Below are 21,180 nucleotides of genomic sequence, written 5' to 3' on the forward strand. Positions count from 1 at the left end.
ATAAGCATCAAAGAAATTACATAATCAAATAAAAATATAAAATAATTTGGTATGCTTGACCTATAAATACAAATCAATCTTCTGCCACACAAGGGAAAAGGATGTGACGTACTTTAATGGATCAACAGACCTAACAACAGAACAGAACACAAATCATAAAACTGACAAATCTACTTCAAGTGTAATTGTAGACAAACAATGGGATCGATAAACTACTGAACAATGACTGAAGATTCAAACCATCCACATGCCTTGCACACTCATTTACATTTTTCTTTCACACTCTCATTTACAGCAAAAACAACATGACAGTCTTTTATTTTGTGCGTACTACAGCATTTGTGAACCATATCTAACTGTACATCTTTAGTTCATAACATCTGTAAAGTATTATCTGCCACTGTTATAACTCTGCATAATTTACTTTAAAAAGAGAGACAGACTGAGAGGCGGAGGCGTGTGATATAATATTGTAGTGAGACAGCAGACTGACGTGATGTGAGAACGACGCCGAAGCCGTTCCTACTTACTAGGAACATCAGTGAATATGCGTAGACCGTGCATGGCTTTAATCTCATCTTTAAGAGCCTGTTGAACAACAAAACACAGATTATGATTTACACTGAATACTATTTTAATGACATGTATTGTGATCTCATAACTAATAAAATAACTACAGTAATGAATTAGTCCGACCAATATAATAATGATGGACCAGTGGCCTGTTACAACAAAGCTGGTTGAAAACAAACACAGCCGAGGCTTAGAGTGACAAAACCAAACAAATCCAATCCAGGGTTAGATCTGGTTCAGTGGGTCTCACAGAGTTTATGCAATTCGCTTCTCTGCTGAAGGTTAAGAGTTTAGTGTTATGAAAAATGTCCAAGAAAAAAAAAAACAAACAAACACTGTTGCTGGCATGAAAGAAGGCTATTTCGTCTCTAAAATTTCTTTCACTGTGAAGTGCTTTCGTTTTTAGCAAGAGATACCGGGGGAGTAGCTTTACTCTATCAGATCGTTTTGGTTTGCGATCTCTTACCAGAAGTGAACCTATAATTCTGGGATAGGATAGTTGTGTTGTGCAGGTTAACATAGTGAAGAACCCCGCTAAGAAACCAATCCATTGTTAAGAGACGCCTGAAAAAACAGACTTTGCTCAAACTTACACGGGTAGCCACTGAAACCGCCGTTTTGTGTAAAAAGCCACAGTTCTGTCTGCACATATTAAAAAAAACAGACAAAACAAGATATTATTAATGCATCCTGTTTGGATAGCTGGGATGAAAAGAAAAGGAAAGAGGGAGAGGAAACTGCTGTTTCTCAAATACTCTGTCCCGGGCCGTATGTTGACTATTTTCATTGATGGTAGGGCAGAAAAGGGGAACTACGAAGCCATATTTTGGAACACTCGCGTAATAAAACCTGTATGACTTTCTTCTGCCGAGCACAAAAGATGATTGGGGTCACAAACAAACATCAGACCCCACTGACTTTCAATGTCTGGACCAAAACAACAACAACAAGACAAGACATCTTTCAAAACTATTCTTTTGTGTTGTGCAGAATTATGTCATGGACTCTCCCTTTAACTTCATTTTTACTCAACTGTTGTATAAAAACCACTCACAGTCTTGCTTCAATACTAAAGCTTGCTCGAGTGATATTAAATAAATTAAAGCATTTTCAATCCTTATTATGCACACAGCTTTCAGGACCTCGCACTATGTTTAATGTCTTTCAAAAACAATGCACGTGACCATTTAAATAAAATAATAATATAGCCCTAACAGAGCTAATAGAACTGTTTACTGCATAATAAGAGAACTGGTATGACTTTTTTACCTGATTGACTAACTGGTGCTGCTGTACTGTTCTCTTTCCTCGAAATTCTCGGACTCGAGTGTATTTCGTACATTGCACCACAGCCTCCTGAAATGAACCCAAAGACATTACAGCACATTTCCTGGCGGTTTAAACACAATTCAGATCTGAAGCTTCGTTCGAAGGCAGGACTGACCTGATATATCCACAACCTTGAGCGATGAAGCGCGAGGAAACTTCTCCTGCAACACTCGCTTGAGTCGCGTCTCTCCGTCGGTCAGACTGGACGCAGAACGCGCAATCAGACTTCTACACAAACACTTTGAGGGCTAAACACACAAATGTAACGATCATTTTACAATATGATATTATGCCCGCCTGGTATCTGATGAGGTGACAGTGCAGCTTTATGCTGTGCGTGGGTCACAAACGACTCTGTCGCAGTAAACGCATGCCCCATGGTCATTTTGAGCAAAAGCAAACAAAATACACGCGTTAAAATAGAGAAAGACCAGATTCAAGTATTTACGTTGCATCTGATGGTTCTGAGCGCAGACATTTTGGCGTCGAGGCAGTTCGTCAGTTCATGTATATATAATTAAAATATTAGCCGAAAATAGACTTGTCATGTCCCTGTTCATCTTCCAGCGCTTGTCTCGTGAATATGTCGTCACCCACCTTCAGGACACTTTCATGGCGGCCCCCTGCTGGATCAAACTATAATCTATATTATTTATCCCACGTCCCAGTGTTCATACTGTCCATCCTGCATGGCACGTTAGATTAAAAAAAATAATGCGTCCCAAAGCGAGGTAGGTTGAAAAGAGTATACCCATAAGTCCCCGTATGGTCTACTATTTCAGGTCGATTTTTGAAGTGTGGATCCGTGCACACTTTTAATGGCTAAATTTGCTCACAAGATCCATTGCGCTTCGGCGAAGGATTCGGTTCAGAACCACAAAACACGAATAAAAAGCGTTAAAAACTACAGACATGCGGATTTAGATAAAGGGGTTTTGTTATGAATTAATAAACTTTAACCATGGTAAAAATATGTATTTAACTGGTTATCTGTTGTTATATTGCCCGTAGAGCATGTTAACTTGTTACCAAGATGATTTGACAGTCCAGTTTTACAGTGACAGTGCGCCGTTGAAATTAGATCGGTCCATTAAAAGACGCAGTTTTTTTGACGTGATAGTTTACAAAGTCCCACATCTTGCCTACTCTTTTCTTCTGCTACACACTCAAAAGTGTACTTTTTCTTCACCAAAAGAGTACATATACTATAAAGTGCTTGTTATAAGTATGCACTTTGGGACGCAGCACCACTAGTCAAAAATGACTCGCGACAGTTTTGAATCGTCCGTATGGACAATCGAAATTTACTATTCAATAACTACGTCTCATTCAGGAAGGTGATCAGCTTTCCATATCCCAGTTTCCTATTTCAGTGGTGAAAATGTTATTTGAAATATAGATATCAATAAGAGAAAAAATAATAGTCCAAAAAGCTGTCCTGTTTCAGATTCCAAAAGAATTTTCGTTTTTCTTTAGGTTTCAACAGCAACAGCTTTGGAAAATCCCTGGGGATTAGGTAAATGATGTCAGAATTTTCTCATAAAATCTCACGTTATTATCTAAGTATTAAAGAATTTGGGGGTAGCACTTTTTTTTATTGTTATTGTTTTTATAGTTTTATTTCTTTGTTGCTGGTCCTATAACATTAATAGAATGAATAATTAGTTTTTTTGGGTCATCCCATGAATAATGCGAAGCGCATATCAAACCGTATTACAATCTGAAATCTGGACCAAATCTTAACAACATCACAAAATGAAAACAGGAATTTCATATGGGTGAGACCTGGTTTTAATTTTGTTTGTGCACCATTTTACCGATATTTCATAACAACAAAAGAAATATTCAATTGTTTATAGCCTGGGGGGGGGGAGATGTGTTTATTATCAATAGCTCCAAGCGCATGCCTATTTATTATAAAAGGTTTTAGAAAAGGTAACGTAACTAATGAGGGGGGGTGGATTGAGTTACAACTGTATTTGAGCTGAGATATGCATACATATTTGCATTAACAAAAAGTTAAGCGGGGTCTACCCTGCCTAATTAGTGGGCGGGGTGGTGAGTGTGTTCTGTGAAGTGTTTGTTCTACCTCAGATAACAAAACAGAATGACTACTTGAATGCAACAAAGTACAGGCACAGTTGCACTGGTACCAAAGGGTGGTAGCCTTCTTGTATTTAACACACACGTATTTTTGAATGCAGTTTCCAACCAGTTCAAACACTGTGATACGGCAGGAACCATAATGACAGAAAGTAAGGGATCTTCACTTTGATGATTTCTCTGGCGCAAGCAAAAAAGACAAAAACGGTGTCGCATTTCTGTTTGAATAGTGATACAAATAGGGAATACCGTAGGTCCAAAAAAAGAAGAAAAAAAGATACAAGTTATACATAACCTTTTTTTTCAAACAAGAAACGAACCTGGTAGAAGATGTGATATCATAGGTCCCAGAAGGGTTTCCCGTATTTTTTTCCGAACACGCACACCACCGTGTAGTAGGTCCGAGATCACAAAACATGACTTCAAATGTGACCTACAGCTCCTTGAACAGACTTTGTAAGCCCGGATTAATCAAAATACCAACAATTTACAAGAGATTCTATCATCTCTGCCAGTATGCCTGTATCTTATGGCTAACTTTAAAGCTCGAACTACTGTCGGGAAAAATATGGGAAGGTATCCAGTGCATTTTCCCATTGTTGAATATCAACATCTATACATGCCCGGTCACCCTCTTTGAAAGACTTTTTGCCATCAAGCACCAGTAGAAAAGCCACCCCTGCGCAGGGTTGGGCATTGTCATGATACATGTCAGGACTACACCTAAAAAAAAAAAAAAGAAGGAAAAAAAAAAAAAAGAAAAAGAGAACCGCAAACAGCTTAGTTTTTAAGAGAAATTAAAAATCCACATTAAATGAACGCTTAAAATGAATAATTAAATGCCATTTATTCCCAAAAGGTTGTGTGACATTTTCCCTATGCAGAACGTAATCCGTTGAATGTGCTTGTTAGTCCATGGAGCACAACAAACCTCACCCAAATTATTATTATGAGAACAGTAACTAACCATCATCTTCATCAACTGCATCTGGCCTTGTGAATGAAAACCCGGCTCCGAGGCACACTCGTTCCCCCCCCCCCCCCCCCCCCCCCCCCTCCCCAAGCCCCTCCTCATCCATACCACTGGGTCGGTGTCTTTGTTCCTCAGCAATCGAAACTTGACAATAGCAGTGTTTGTGACTTTTTATTGAATACAAATTGTCCGACAAATTATTTGGGCATTTTTTGTGAAGTTCATAAATGGTACTGTAAAAAATTAAAATAGGCAATACCTTTGTGGCCCCCGGGGGATTGATCCACACAAAACACATGTATTAAAATCTGTACTTCTTTTCACCATTTGAAATTTAACACTTAATTCTTGGCAGTTTCCACACCTACCTGAAATGAGCATCAGTTTTATAGGTTAAGAGAGCTTGCGTATTAATTAAAATAAAGAATAAAACACAAACTCACCCACCACTTTTCGCTACAATACAACTGTTCAACCAGCCGTTAACACAATATTCTAAGAAGACCAATCACAGGGCTGCCAGTTAATACATTTCAGGTACTGATTGTAGATGTGTGTTAGTCCCAGGTGGATCTACTTTACCGTTCAAAGTGAGGGCATCAGAATGGTGAAGAAAGGCGATTTCAGTGGACTGTCACAGTGCACTGGTTTAGTGGCAGGACCTGCTTGTCTGCGCATTTCAGAAACTGCTGATCTACTGGGATTTTCACGCACAACCATCTCTTTACAGAGAATTATCCCGAAGGGAACCGAAAATATCCAGCCAGCAGGCAGTTCTGTGGGCGAAAAATGCTTGTTGATAGGCCAGAGGTCAGGGAAATAATAGGTGGCCGAGACTGGCTTGAGCCTGAATAGCAAGCAAACAGTAACTAACTCCGACAACCACATCTCTGAACAAACAACACGTCAACCCTTGAAGCAGATTAGATCAAGATATCCGCATACCACGGGACCAGTCGTTGCCCACTCCGGTCAGCTAAGAACCGGAAACTGAAAGCTAAAACAGATTTAAGAAGTGCCTGGGCACAGCGACAAAATTGGACAACAGAAAATTGGAACAAGATTGCCTGGTAGCGATGAGGTGCCTGAAACATTGTAATGACGGTTTTATGAATTAACAAACTAGGTGGGTTATGATGGGAATGATGAAAACACTACAGACACAACCATAGTGACACTCGAGTCCCCCAGTGTCCTTAGCCATTTCTACCTATCACGGAAGAAAGGCCTCGCCCATGACACAGTGAGGAACGTTTCCCCCTCTTTCCTCCTTCACATCACATGCTGGCCCGTGTATATTAAGTTAATTTTGAAACCGATCTGTCACGGCAGCGGGTCTCACCCGCCTGGTAAGAACAGCAAACGCATCTAAATCAGTTTAACTGTCCTCTAGTCACAGGCTTTTCCTGAATAGGAAGCATAATACGCAAGCAGATTTTCCACTGATGGAAATACCAGTGTTTTTGCACAGTAGGAAGTCCAAGGTTCAATTTTGTTAAACATCCAAAACCAGAAAGTTTAGCCAATATGAATACGGGGGTGAACACCATAACTTACCATGTCTCTAAGGGTCAACACACATCTTTTAGCACTTGGGGCTTGCATTACATAGTATTTGCTCCCCTCTGAACTCCTTCAGGGAGGGACGGTTGTCCAGAGGGTAACAACATTTCATAACACTGTTGTTGCATCATGTGCAGATCCAATCAACAACAAAAGACAAAAATGGCGGCTCACTCTGTCAAAAAAACGGCATTGACATGAGCTGGTAGACAGCCTACCCCAGCTATGGTGTAGAATTTGATCCCCAACTTCCTTTTATTGTCTGTTGACGGCGGTCAAAAATAGGGGAAGCCAGGGTCTGATGAGCTACGTGATAAAGAAGAGTTTAAATATGCAAATTAACACCTTTAAAAAAAGGTGCAGATGATCCATATAAGAATAAGACGAGGAGAGACGACGATGAGTCCAGCAGAAGAAGGAAGAAGAGACTGAAAAAAAAAAAATGCACACGGTAATTCAAAGGTTCGGAAAGAGTTCATTCTTTTACCGCTGTCTTTCAGGGTTGAATTTCATGCAGACCTTGGCCCAGCTGACCCTCCTCAGATAGGCCTAGTAGCCATTTTGAGGTACATCCAGCCGTTAAAAGGGCTGCTCGATAAAGCACAAAGTAGTTGCCCAGCATCATGCCAAAGCTAGTGGTAATACAACTGGGGCGGTGAGGAGGGAACGGCAGGGCACTCGTACAACACCCGGATCCTCAGCCACTTTTCAAGAAGGTGGGAGAACCCATCTGCCCACCTTGATTTAAACAAAACAATTGGTGAGGGTTAGTAGTTCTTAGCATGTCAGTGATGGAGATCAAACTACTGAGAGCCTTTTTTTTTGTTGTGAATTTTTTTTTTTTTTTTTTTTTTCTCCGAAGCAACTGTTTTGTAAAATAAAAATCCATCTTGATGACGCTTTACAAAACATTCCTCTGATGGCAACTGGAATTGTGTCAATTACTTGTGGGTTTTTGTTTTTATCACGCTTGTAAATGAACTCTCCATTTGACGGCACCCATATCACTGCAGAGGATCCACTGGGGAGCAAAGGTGATGAGGATAAATCTTAATCTGTTCTGAGAAGAAGTAAACAAAGTCATCTTACATCTCTTGGATGTCCCTGAGGCTGAGTAAATTTTCCGAAGTTTTCAATTTTTGGGTGGGAAACTTATTCATTTAAAAGACCACTGAACAAACCAATTGCATGATTTCTTGATTTGGAAAGTGTATTTTATTCCTATATAATCTAACACGAACATCAAATTCCACTTTACAATAGTACAAGTTTATAAAATAGAAGTGTTTTACTCATTTGTAGGGCTTTGGTGATTTTTTGATTTGAAGGCTTGATCTCTTCTACTTGTAGAAATGCAATCTAACACGTACAATTTTGTTTTAAAACATACAAATGTGAAATGTAAAAAAGGATCTGCTTTAGTGTTCGAGATCATTTAAAACTCATATATTGTACAGGCTCATGGGGTTTCACTGAGATGACCCCTAGTGGTGAACCACAGAAAGGGGACATTTGACAAAAAATCAATCCTTGTTTCCTGAAATCATGTGACTGTTGGCGTTGTGTAGACTTTTGACTGGAGTGAGGACCCCATGACGTTTCTGACACACAGTGGTTTCGAAAACAAAGAGCATTACTCTGCTACCGGGGTGTGTGTGAACTTTGTGGATGGGTTGAAATGCAGTGGATGGACACCGAACGGACGTGAGCTTGGTAACTTCGTTAGCGGATCATTAATAGCTTATCATTTTTCACAGTATCTGTACTTTACGGATGGAGTGATTTTTTACATTTTAAGTACTCACTTTTAGTGCACGTACATTCCATAAGCCATAAGAGCGAGACTTTTTGTACTTCACTACTATTTCATTAAAACATATCGGATCCTAGTACTCCGTATAATATTATCACGTGCTCTGAGACGCAGAAGCGGTGCTCTGTATTCAAGAAACAACTGCATTCTATTGTCAATGAACATTTTAAATCGGTTCGCAAATCGCACAAAACGATTCATTCACGAGAATTAGAATGATGTCGAAATAGTGCAGCTGGTGTCATCGAGTAACTACGAACTCGTCAGTGGATTCAAATGAAACCGTTACGTTGCGCGTCGGCTAGTAAGAACTCAATTCACTACGAAGACAGAAACCGGGAAGATCGTGTGAAGCACTCGCGGCGGGGACCTGATGCTGCTAAATAGGTACATACTGTCACGTGATGTGTTGAGATTAATTATTTTATTTGAACATCCTATTTCGGTCAAACTTGTCCGTTGTTTGTGCAGCGAAGTCTTCTGTAACAGGGGCTTATATATCTTTAAGACCACTCGTAACGCTTGAATTGCAAACACACCATGCATCTCAGTGCCCGTTTTATGATAAAAAAAAAAAAAAAAAAAACAAACATTAAGTAACACATTATAAAATAACATAACTAAAGATGGCGGTTCAAATTCCTCCAGCTGCCTACTCACATTACCAGTTTTGTATTAAAATGGTTCGGCCTTCTCCCGAGGTGAACGGTTCTGTTGTTATATATTGTGTTTTACAATCAAACAGTATAAACGTTTAATTTAGTGTTGAAATAACCAACCCCAAGAATAAGGTACAGCTATGAAATGTTTATTGCATAACCATACTGGAACCTAAGTAATATGGGTAGCTGACTCTAACTGTCTAGCTTACTGGTGCGAAGTTGCGGTTATGTTTTAACAATAAATTTCAAATATTTTTTTTTATTCACCACACACTAGATATATTATACATCTGGGGGGAAAAAGACAAGGCTAGTGCGGTTCCGAACCGGGTAAACACAGTAAGTATCAAAGTGTGAAGATGAATCCCCATCTGGGAGTATTTGGCCAGGAGTGTTTTATACACCACAGAGGGAGGTTTGAGACACAATGTTCTTCACTAACTTCAGGCACGACTTTATTCCACCGTTCATGTCATTTATAACTGTGATGTTCTGCCAAAACAACAAATTTTAAAACACCTTTTTCTTAACTGGTTGAAAATCTGATGATCAAATGTGACCCTGGGAGCACAAAATGGCAGTCTTAAGTCTCGGGGGGGTAAATATTTGTAGCAATCAACCAAAAATTACATTGTATGTGTCAAGAGAGATGGACGATCTCATTTTTTCTTTTATGGGCAAAAAATCTTAGGATATTAAGTAAAGATCCATGTTCCATGATGATATTTTCTAAATTTCCTCACTGTAAAATATATAAAACTTATTTTTTGATTAGTAATATGCATTGCTAAGAATTCATTTATACAGTTTTAAAGGTGATTTTCTCATGGTTTGTTTTTTTGCACACCTCCAGATTCCAGATTTTCCAATAGTTGTAATCTCAGACAGATATCATCCTTTTCCCTAACAACAAAACAAAACATCAAATGGACAACTATTTAAATCAGCTATCGGATGATGCCGAAATCTCAATTTAAAAAATTGACCCCTTAATGGTTTTGTGGTGCCAGGGTCACAAAACCTTTGTTTTTCCCCCTTCCTCTCAGGTACATCGCAGTTGTAGCTTCACAGTGAAACATTACTACATCACTATGTGTCAGCGTAGTCCCTCTAAACAAAAATATATCTTGACTCCATTGTAGTGGTTTTATTGAGAAAATTTCCAGGTATTTGGAGCATCATGATTCTAAAAAAAACAAAAACTTGTGCGAAATATAAAATTAAGTAGCCAGCCTATCTCAAAATCTGCAAAATAATCTATCAGTAAACTCGAGTACTTGTGTACTTTTCCATCACTTTGTCGGTCAAGTTTGAAAACGGAGTACTGTTACAGCTGGAGTAGTATTTCTAATATACGTATCGGTACGTATACTCCAGTACTTGAATTTGTGTACTCTTCGTGCCACCAATGGTTAAATGCAGAGCACGAACGCTGAGTATAGGTCAACAATACCTTGTTATGTCATCCACGTCACTTTCTCACAACTTTCACTTTTATATAACAAGACACCCCTATTACTATCAATGGTGGAAGGAAGTGCAATGCACTAACAAGACAAACAGAATCATGCACCTCTAAAAAGAACCAACATCGCCAATTGGTAAGGTTGTGGTACAACGGCAAATATGCCTGCGGAGTGAACGTTAATTTCAAATGGACCTTATGGATATTAATGCTTAAAAGTGATGCATTGTCATTTAGTGGCCACCACGTGGACTATAAAACACTCATGCAAAAATAAATTTTAATTGCAAGTTGTCCCTCTCTCTCTGCAACTCAACAAAAAACAGTGCTAAGGTGTTGTGAGTGGCTGCCATAGCAGTGCTTAATGCTGTTACTAAAGGTTTCCTCAGGTAGTTTTTAGCACATTGTTATGCCAAGATGTTATAGATGTTCTGGTGGAGAGAAAAATAACCAAACAAATTGCTACTGGTCCAAAATAAGCTTCTCTCAAATCTCTGTAGTGTTCAAGCTGAGCTAAGTTTTTAAATCAACCTTGTGGTTGGTGGATTTGAACAAAACCCTTAATATTGTCAATATTAAAGGTGCGCAACGAAATTTATTACTTTACTTCCTCCTTGAACCTTGAACAATGTGTAGTTAGGTTGTTGGCCTCTCTCTGCGATGCATGTTCTCATACTGTCGCTATTACTTTCCTCTGTATCATAATTCGTATATGATGCCACAATATTTTACAGGAAGATCATTTTCGGTAGTCCACCTTGCACCTAATAAAGCAACAATATTCTTTTGAGAACATGTACACAAAAAATGCAGCAACAATTCCACCAGGGACAACTCTCAGGAATAGCTTTAGCTTGGATAGCGACAACATTCATTTGGTCTCTGGCAGACTAGACCCTGCCATGCAAGGCCTGCTGCGATACATGGACTATTACACTGCCAATAGATACACTGCTGTGAGCATGCAAGGATATGCTGCTCGCGGCTGTGAATAGGCATAAATAAATCCCATAGCATATCTAGACAGGTGGTGCTCGGGAGGTGGAAGGTTTTAGAGGAACTAGCTTTTAACAAACACTGAACTAGACTATATAAATGTTGAGCAAGCAATCTCATTGGCTGCAGAATCAGCAGAGACCAATCAGTTTGTGCCATGTAGTAAATGTGGTTGCTAGCAGATTGCATGCAAGTGACATCTGTCTGCACCATCTTGAGTTTCATGACTGAACTAGATACTTTTACAAACTTTTTTTTTTTTACCTTGTCTTGAGTCTCTAAAGTCATGGGGTCAATTTTACGAATGTAATTGGTCTCAGATGTAGCATGGTAATCATTTCCATATTTTTTTATTATGTTATTGGCACAGAGTTGTCAGTGAAGTCTGGTATGGGTGTGGCTGATGAAGTGATCACTCGGAAAATGGAGTTAAAGAACACTTTTTTTCACAATATGCTTGTTTTTTTTTCTTCTCCGTGAATCAGCTGGAATCGAGATAATGCTACGTACTTGGAGAATAAGTTTGCATGGGTCTGGTTACGCCAGGTCCCCATCTCTTGACCCACTATTCTGTTGGCCTGCATGTTGGAGTTGTAGGTGTCACCTTGAAGTGATACCTTTTGCTTCTGTGAGGTCACCTCTCCTGAAAATTAAACAATCAATATGTTCATGTGGTACCACTGAATGAACAAAACTCAGTTTTTTTCATTTGACAGTAGAAACGTACATAAAAGCCAGCATAAACCATAAACTAAATCACGCTTTTTTAATTGATTGAAAAACTCTGCAGAAGGTGCCCTTCCCATCCCACCAATGGTTGTATCTGTCTCTCCCAAAAGAGAAGAGGCCCCGTCCCATTGCTTATAAGTTGTGCCCTGCAGCCATTCAGGAATCAAGCCTGCAGAGATGATAAAACATGTTTAAACTAGTTTTTAAGTGGCTTTGCAGATTTTTGGTATAACTGACTGCTCATGTCCAACTGCTCAGTCCAAACCCATCATTCTATTAAGCTCAACAGATAAACCCTTCACAAAGACAAAACAAAGAATAAAGATAAGAATAAAGATCTCCTCCACAAGCACTTAGCCAGAACCATAAAGTAAAAAGGTATAAAAAAAAAAAAAATTAAAAAAATAATAATAATAGATTAATAATATTTAATATATTTTTCTTTTTTGCCATTTTGTCCTTTCTGTATTTAAACTTCTGCTCTAGTTGTAAAACTATAAACCAAGTTTTTAATTCTGTATCATGATTAAACTAATATGATAAATATGATATACCTCCTATTTTAAGTGGACAATGAGTAAACGCATCTGCTTACTGAAAAAATGCAAGTGAAAAGTGCAGGGTTCGTATAGATTTTTAAACATGAAATTCAAGCAGTGACAGCTGATGCTTATAAAAAGTTACTTAATAAAAAATTACTAATAGTAGATCATAGCTAATATAAATTGTATTTTCCCCATTTGTACAAGCAAAAGGAAGAATCTACTACTGCATTTCCATTGCGTTGCCATAAAAGGGAGGACAAAAGTAAGACTCACTCCCTATAGTCACTCTCCTTAGCAGCTGTATTTGAAAACATCACAGCTACTGTTCAGTTAGTTGTATTCATGTGCGGGTTTTATTAATTTGAGAGGAATACTGAAATCTATTTTTGTGTGGACTGAGGACCGACTATAAACATTGTTGCGAGAAAGCTAAGTTTTGTCCGAGGGGGGTCTATATTTAAGGCAAGAGCGCCTAAACAGCACTTCTAATATGACGCATAATTAAAAAGGTTTTACCAACACCTTTTTTTTTTTTTTTTTTTTTTTTTTAAAGTCATCACTAGTAATTGTAATATTTGTACTGGTTTTGATGGTAATAAGTCATTTAATTCAAAGAAGGGAGACTATGATATAAATGTGAAAACAAATGTGGACTTAGGTGATCTGGACACCATTCGAGAATGACCAAGGACAGGTTTTAGTAGTATGATAAAGATGGGAGTGTTCTAGTATGGATTTTAACATACACACCAGCCAATTTTAAATATTTGTCCTAAGTAAATGAGGTTTAGGGGATACATACGCTTTAAATAACACTCTCAATTAGTGTTACTTTTAGGGTGATGGGGAGAGTTGATTTTTTCACATGTACCACGATTTGTATCGTGCTTACATTGCATCAATGCAAAAAGACCCTGTATAAGAATACAAAAGACTAGACCACCACAAGGGATCTACCAAACTCTTTCTCTCTCTAAATCACACACTAAGCATTCTAAAAAAAAAAAAAACAAAAAAAAAAAAAAAAAAAAAATAAAAAAAAAAAAACACACACCAAGCTTCTAAAAGTAAGATATTCAAAATTCAAGCACATTTCAATCCTTAAAAAACACAAACTTTCAACCACCTGTAACAAAACTGGAAGAACATCCAGTGAAGAGTACATAAACAGCATTTTAAAATTCTTATCTTAATTTTTCACATGGAGGCTATCCAAAAAAAGAAAAAAAGAAAAAGATTTATGACGTTGATTTTACGCCTTATTGTTTTCTCAGTGGATGATCAAATTAATATCATTACTGGGGTGTATCAGGCATTCTCAACTAGTTGGGTTCTAGTCAACCTAGTAAATCTTCTTTGTTCAAGCTCATGGTGGGGATATTACAATAATTTCAAACTGTAAAAGTTAAACTTATAATTCAGTCTACTAAAAAAGAAATCTAGTTTAAATTCTGTAGGGCTTCACATTGTACATAAAGACAAAACAGTGATCTGATAGGTAAAATTAGTTTAATAAAAAAAAAAAATGCAATGTATGAAGAAATATGCTTTGAGAAGAACCCTCTCTGCATTTGGATCTGTTTTTTGGTAAATTTTATTTACTTAGTTAGTTGTCTGAGCATGGCTGGACAGAGAGTGGGTAATGAATATAAAGAATATGGAATTATCGAATATGAATATGAATGGTCCTATTATAACTGTCTTAGCCTCCTACCAAGAGAAATACAATAAACACACGGTGCAGCACCAAAGTGATGATTTCATGTGCAGCGCGAAAGTAAGAAAGCATTAACGCACACGTAGTGTGGCTGATAACGTTGTGATCGCGGGCACCTACTTATCAGATGAACACGTAAGACAAGGCAACGTCGCAGTGTATTTTGCACTACAGGCGCCGTAGTGGAATGTTCTCTTACACTGTAGCATTGTCAACACTGTTTGATGGGCTCCGGGGTGTTCCCGTCCTTGTTATTTGTAGCTGTTACAATGACTCCGTAGCTGACGACCAAATCGTTCTCCGAAAGTTTTCTGTCCGACAGAAGTGCGTGACCGAAAACTCAATGGTCGTCATGACGCCAAAAACCAACAAAACTGTCTATAAAGCTTGAGGGAAGGCTGATATGAGACTCGGCCTTATCAGTGGTGACAAGCAGGGACTGTGTTTACGACAACGTGCTTCTTTATCTTAGGCCTCCTCATCATTACAAGGAGCTCGTGGGCTCATGATTGTCCTCACAAATGTAAAACAGTGTGCAAAACGAATTATATGATAGAGAATACACGTGAGTAGGTCAAATCTGGTCGTATACTTGATGTAACTACACCATTAGCGCATAACGGTGATCTGAGATAAACATAAAAAAGAACAAGGTCGACCAGTCAGGTCGTGGTTTATTTTTGTAGTTGTCGTTTGGTGTGTGCGTGTGTGTGGAAGCCCGTTTTAATTTCTAGATAAATGCACATGAAGACAAAAACAAGTCTACTTTTACTCTTACTGACTTGATCTGCAGTAACCGTCCTATTATTAAAAAAATGTTGCTGCCTAAAAAATTAAGGACAAATAGAACCTCTAAATAACATATGTCCGCACATTTTTCTTCTATTTTGGAAACTACAAAACATTAAACTTGTTAAAGTTAATCCTGCTGATAGACCCTACTGTAAGATGTCAATCTATAATCCAAATGTCTGCTAACCAGAACTACCAGACACAACACGTTCCAAATTCTTTTAATCCTAATAAATACTTACAATAAAATTTAGTTTTCGATTATTCAGGGAATAGTAAACTTTATATATTGTAGCATTCATTATGATTAAAAGTGTTTGAGCGAATTTGGCCTAATACATTCTGGGCAGTGGTGTTATAGTCTAGTTTTTTGGTAGTGAGTGAAGTTCTAATACCGTGGAATATATATACTAATAATATAATATATAATATATATACGATATATATAATATATATATAGTTATATATATATATGATATCTATATATATATATTAGTAGATTATATCATATAAATTTCCCCCTCCCAGCCTACATACTCTAACAAACACTACTAAATAGGACACTATGCTTACTTTTATTTTTAGGAGCGCAACGTGTGCTGCTTATTAAAAAATTAAATAAAAAAAGTAGGGAGCACACACGAAATAAATTCAAGAGCACCTTCTGAACAATAACAAAAAAATTAGCTCTTTCTTATTTACAAAGCTAATATTGGACTCTTTAAAGTGATTTACAGGGGCATTTTTTTCTAACTTTATTCAAAGTTATGTTATCTTTATGTCAAATTCAAAAGCTGTATTTTTATAAGCTTTTTTCAAAATTTCTAATTCAAACAATGGAAATAAGAATAATAAGTTACCGATCAAATTAAATCAGTATTAACAAATTTAATTTGCACTACAGGAGGTGGCACAGAAGAAACAGGAAAAGTGGCTTGTAGGTATTTTACAGACATTTAATAAGGGTTCAGAGGTTGCATGAGTGCAATTAAACTTCATAAAATTATGTGAGAAGAATAATGTTCAATTATAAACATTTTGAGTAAGCTAAAGGAAATAGGTCAATGATTTAAATAACTGAAATGATAGGCCTACGTAAAAAATTTAACTAAAACTGCCATTTGGTGGCGGCAAATGTTATTGATTCGATACGGTTGATTCATTGTAGGAACAAAGCACTGTGACTGTCTTTATTAAATGGGACAATTGAATTGCCTCGATTGAATGATTCATGGTTAAAAAATACGCAGATTCATTCACAAACGAAACAACCCTGTGTTGAAATGGAGATGTGCAGCTGCTCAGTTGGTGAGTTGGTTTGTGAAACTATTTTAGTTGACAACAAATAGAAGCATAATCAGGACCATAATGTTATAAATCAGACAAATGTCAAGACAAGTAACTTAATATTAACTTTTTTTGATTTATTGAAATCACCAACATGCCCCTGCTGTTAATGACTAATGTACGATGCTACTTTGGACGTTAACAGGTAAAGCCACGAAAGCATCAGCCTTGTTATTCTGTACTGTGTAGGGATAATATCAGCCTTATCTGACTCCTTTTCTGTCGTTTCTATAATGTTAACGTTCCTGTCATCTGTTTGCAGTGTCACCCGAAGCAGCAGCAGCCTCAGAGGCAGGTGTATTTTACAGCACACCACACACTGGAAAGAGAGTAATCATTTCATATGCCTCTAGTAGCCGTGGTGGTGTTATATTCACCATAGTTACTTTCAAGCTTGCACAACTCAATGCTGTGCAAGAGTGCGCACAATAGCAATAGTCGTCAATAAGAAACCACAGCGTGGATTATCAAAAAGTCAGACTCAGGGACAACTCGGTCAACTCAGACACACCCGGTGAATTTATGGATGAAACATGTGACAAGGTCTGTCACAAAACGATGTTGTTATGTATCCGCACACTTTAAGTGGGCTGATACGCAAAAAACTCCTTAAAACTTTCCTAGGTGGGTATACCTGCGTATCAGAGACTAGACCACAACAAGAACTTCTGGCAGTAAATACCAGTCCATTGTGAGCAAATGGGGATACACCCACATTTGAAGGGGATGCATTTAACACAGCTGGTTACATGTTAACACTGCTGTCTTCACGTGCTATTCAGAAGTTTACTAATCATAACAGCAGACAATCTAGACGTGAACGCCTCTCAAGGCGGTAGCCTATTTACTACTGGGAAATTCGGGGAAATAATTTTGATACCAGAGTTTCCAAGTTGGGTGGATCATAATCTTTAAACATGGTGGAGGGGGAGAAACCATTGCATGCTTTAAATGCTGTTCTCACACACAACTACATCTGCTTTGTCTTGTCACTAAAGTAGTCGGATTTATAGGCTAGAATATGAATGATCATTCAACGCCATATTGTATGTTTTATAAGCAGTGACAAATAAGCATGTTGTTTGAACCACATCACAGAATTGTCAGGCAAACTGCATGTGTAGCACGGTGAATGTTTCTGATCAGTCAAACCAATGGGGATGGTACATTGTAAATATGGTCTTATGCAGAGCATTATAGTAAGAGAGCCAACTGTGAATTACAGAAGACAAAGCTAGAGTAATCATGTGTCAAACTTCATAAGTGGGAAATAGGAAATATTTCTGATGAGCACGAGGAAGGACAGCTATAACATGCTGAGCAACATGATTCTAGTATACACACCCTGTCAACCACTAAAAAAGGTTATAAAAAGAAAAAAACCCCCTGACTGATAGGGCCAGTAATTCGATGCACAAATGAGTTATAGATGTTATAGCATGACCAAAACAAATCCTATTTTCCAACAAATTTCCATTAATTTCTTGGAGGATTAAAAACAATGTGCCAGTAGATTTTGTTACACAAAATTTTTTAGAAAGAAGGCATTGGTTTGTTGTTTGTTTAGGAGCGCAAGTAACAAAGAGCGTATTTAGTAAGAAGCAGGATTTGTTTTCGTGTTCATTGAGATACTATTATAGCTTTTATTAATATTTTTAATTAGTTTGTATTTTTATATTTTTTCATTTTACTGTTACCTAAATTTTTAAGGAATGTTGTTTTTAAATGTCTGTATAGTTTATTCATTCCCCACTGGTTTAGTCAGTAATCCGGTTAAAACTAAACGTGCTGGTTAAGGAAGGCTATATTTTACACAAGCATATCTGCAGACCCTGTTGATTTTCTCCTTGACTACTTTAACTCGCCAAAAGTTTAGAATGTTATTGATGACATTACTCCTGTGACAAGTCTGAAAGACGACTGGCAGACAAAAACCACCTTGGAGAAACACAACAGCAGTACAGAGTATGAAATGATAATGAAAAAAAAAATCTGATGAAACTCCCCCCCACACACACACACACAGTCAGATTGCCAGTGAACAATGCTCCCAGACAGCAAATGCAATGATTTTGCTTCTTCCTTTTCTGAGAAGATCAATCATATCAGAAAGACAATCAGCACATTCTCAAACTGTGCAGAGGTTAGAGCCGATCTGACCCATATTTCAGAAAGCAGTTATGTCTGGATTTCAAAGCAACTGATGGCAAAATCTTTGAAAGAAACAGTACAGCACCTTAAGACGATCAATCTGCAGCTTTGACACACTTCCCACAACTTTTTTTCAAAGTGTGTTTAACTGTTAAGATGCAGATCTCTTAGAAGTAGTAAACACCTCACTTCTTTCTGGGACTTTTCCAAACACCCAGAAAAACTGCATTTGTTAAGCCCTTTCCTGAAAAAAGAGCAATCTTGATAACATCATATTGAGCAAACTATAGACCATTATCAAAAGCCGTGATTTCCACACCGCTGGAACTTTACCCTGGAACTAGGGACTTTGGGCTGATACTCGGTGTATTTCCACCGCAAGAGGAACCAGGAACTAAATAAAGTTCCAGGTAAAATTAAATGCCACTCAGAAAGTCCCTGCTATGAGGTAGTACTTTTCAGCGGTCCGGAACTTTCATGGGGCCAGGACTTGGGCGCTAAACATGCTGATTGGCTGAGTTCATGCAGCATTGTGATTTCAACCGCCCATTTATTCTGATGATTATTATTATAATTTTTTTATATTACTCTTATTGTTCATGAAATGTAGTTTGAACAAAGTATTTCATGCGAGAATGTAGTTGTTTTAAAACTCAAATCTGCGGTTTATTTCTAAAGACAGGCCTATTTAAAAATGTGTTTTGCAGATTTGGGAGAAGATCCAGCTCCATAGCGATCAGCGGGAGCTCAATGCTCATGTATCCGCCTAGAGCAGTCTCAACTCGGCTAGTCCTTTTTCTGACATTTGCGCTGGCTCTGATGTCTCTTAATGGTTAAACATAAAATATCATTAGTTTTGGTTAAATCTAACAGGTAATTTTGGTCTTTGATCAATTTATCTGTATGTTAAAAAAGAGGCAATTGATATATTTAAGCTTCATTGTAATGTAGGCTGTATTTATACACATTTCCCTGAACTAAGTACATTTTCTGCGGCTATTATTATGTTTAAGAGAAAAAGAAAGGAGGCAGTGGTATTTGATATCCTATTTTGTTTTATTCTACATATATAGCGAGGAAAATTGCAGTAGCCAAGGCAAAAAGCTGACTGATGTTATCAAGTACGCTTCACGCCTGCTGTTTGCAGACATTCATTGACTTGCAGTCGTCCCGTCCGTGGGAGATCACAATCCCGAGTCAGAACTCGCCAAAGTCTGAACTACCGAGGATGCAAGTCTGAAATTTTATGCGTGCATTCTTTGTATTGAGAAACGCGCGCAGACCTACGTCACCAGAGGAATTTGCCTAATCTTCACGGTACTTTAGACCGCTGTGAAATGCAGAAAGCAAACAGGTCTGGATGGAAAAAATAGTTCCTGGGGAAAAAAAAAAAAGTTCCTGGTACAATTGTTCAGAGTAATTTTCGGTGGAAACACTGCAAAAATCTTCCTTTTATAGGCAATATCATTGAAAAGGCTGTTTTCGATCAACTGAAGAACTTCTTAAACTCAAATGGATACCTGGACAGTTTTTATTCCTGTTTTCGACCACATCAGGGCACAGAGACTGCGCTTTATAAGATAATAAATGATATTTGCTTAAATACTGATTCTGGCAAAATATCAGTGCTGGTACTGCTACTGTAGATCTCAGTGCCGCATTTTGACACGGTCGATCATAACATCCTAGAGAGACTAGAAAAACTGGGTTGGGCTTTCTGGGATGGTGCCTCAAATGGTTCATGTCATATTTGGATGGGTATTTATGTGAGGACAGATGACCACAAGTCTAAGTGGACACCCATGACATGCGCAGTCCCTCGAAGCCTCAATTCTTGCACCTATTCCTTGGTCAACCTGCTTATACGGCTCCCCACTGGGTCAAATAATGAGAAGAGCCAAGTGCCTATCACAGCGATGCAGGATGGGCGCTAAGATTTACCCTAGCCTTAATTGCTCATGGGTTGACAACGGTTGGAGAGTTGTACGTGTAACCCACAAACCGGTTGCGGATTCGAGTCTCTGGGCCAGCAGGGATTTTAGGTGGGGGAGGGGCGTGTCAGAATCTCTTCCACCCTCAAATACCACAACTTAGGTGAGACGATTGACAAGGCACCAAATCCCTACTGCAGCAAAAATGGCTGCCCATTGCTCCGGGTCGTGTGTTCACTACTCATACTGTGTGTCCATGAATGGGTTAAATGCAGAGCACACATTCCGAGATTGAAGCACCACTGACTCCATCTGCCAATTGCCTGATGATGTGAGTTGAGTTAGATGATGCCAAACTTTCTCAGGTAAACAAAGAGAAAAACTGAAGTCATGAATTTGGAAACAAAGATGAAGTCTCAAGGTGAATGCATACCTGACTCTAAACACAAAAAATCAGGTCAAGAATTTTGCTGTGTTTCTGGATTCAGACC

The 21,180-nt window shown here is 38.1% G+C and overlaps 1 pseudogene; it reads right to left on the reverse strand.

Moving 5' to 3' along the window:
- Positions 1 to 396: 396 nt before the first annotated feature.
- The window catches only part of LOC122143821, a 26,306-nt pseudogene continuing 5,522 nt past the window's right edge, over positions 397 to 21,180 (reverse strand).

The sequence above is a fragment of the Cyprinus carpio genome, unplaced genomic scaffold, assembly GCF_018340385.1.
Source record: "Cyprinus carpio isolate SPL01 unplaced genomic scaffold, ASM1834038v1 S000006513, whole genome shotgun sequence".
In the NCBI taxonomy this organism is placed as follows: Eukaryota; Metazoa; Chordata; class Actinopteri; order Cypriniformes; family Cyprinidae; genus Cyprinus; species Cyprinus carpio.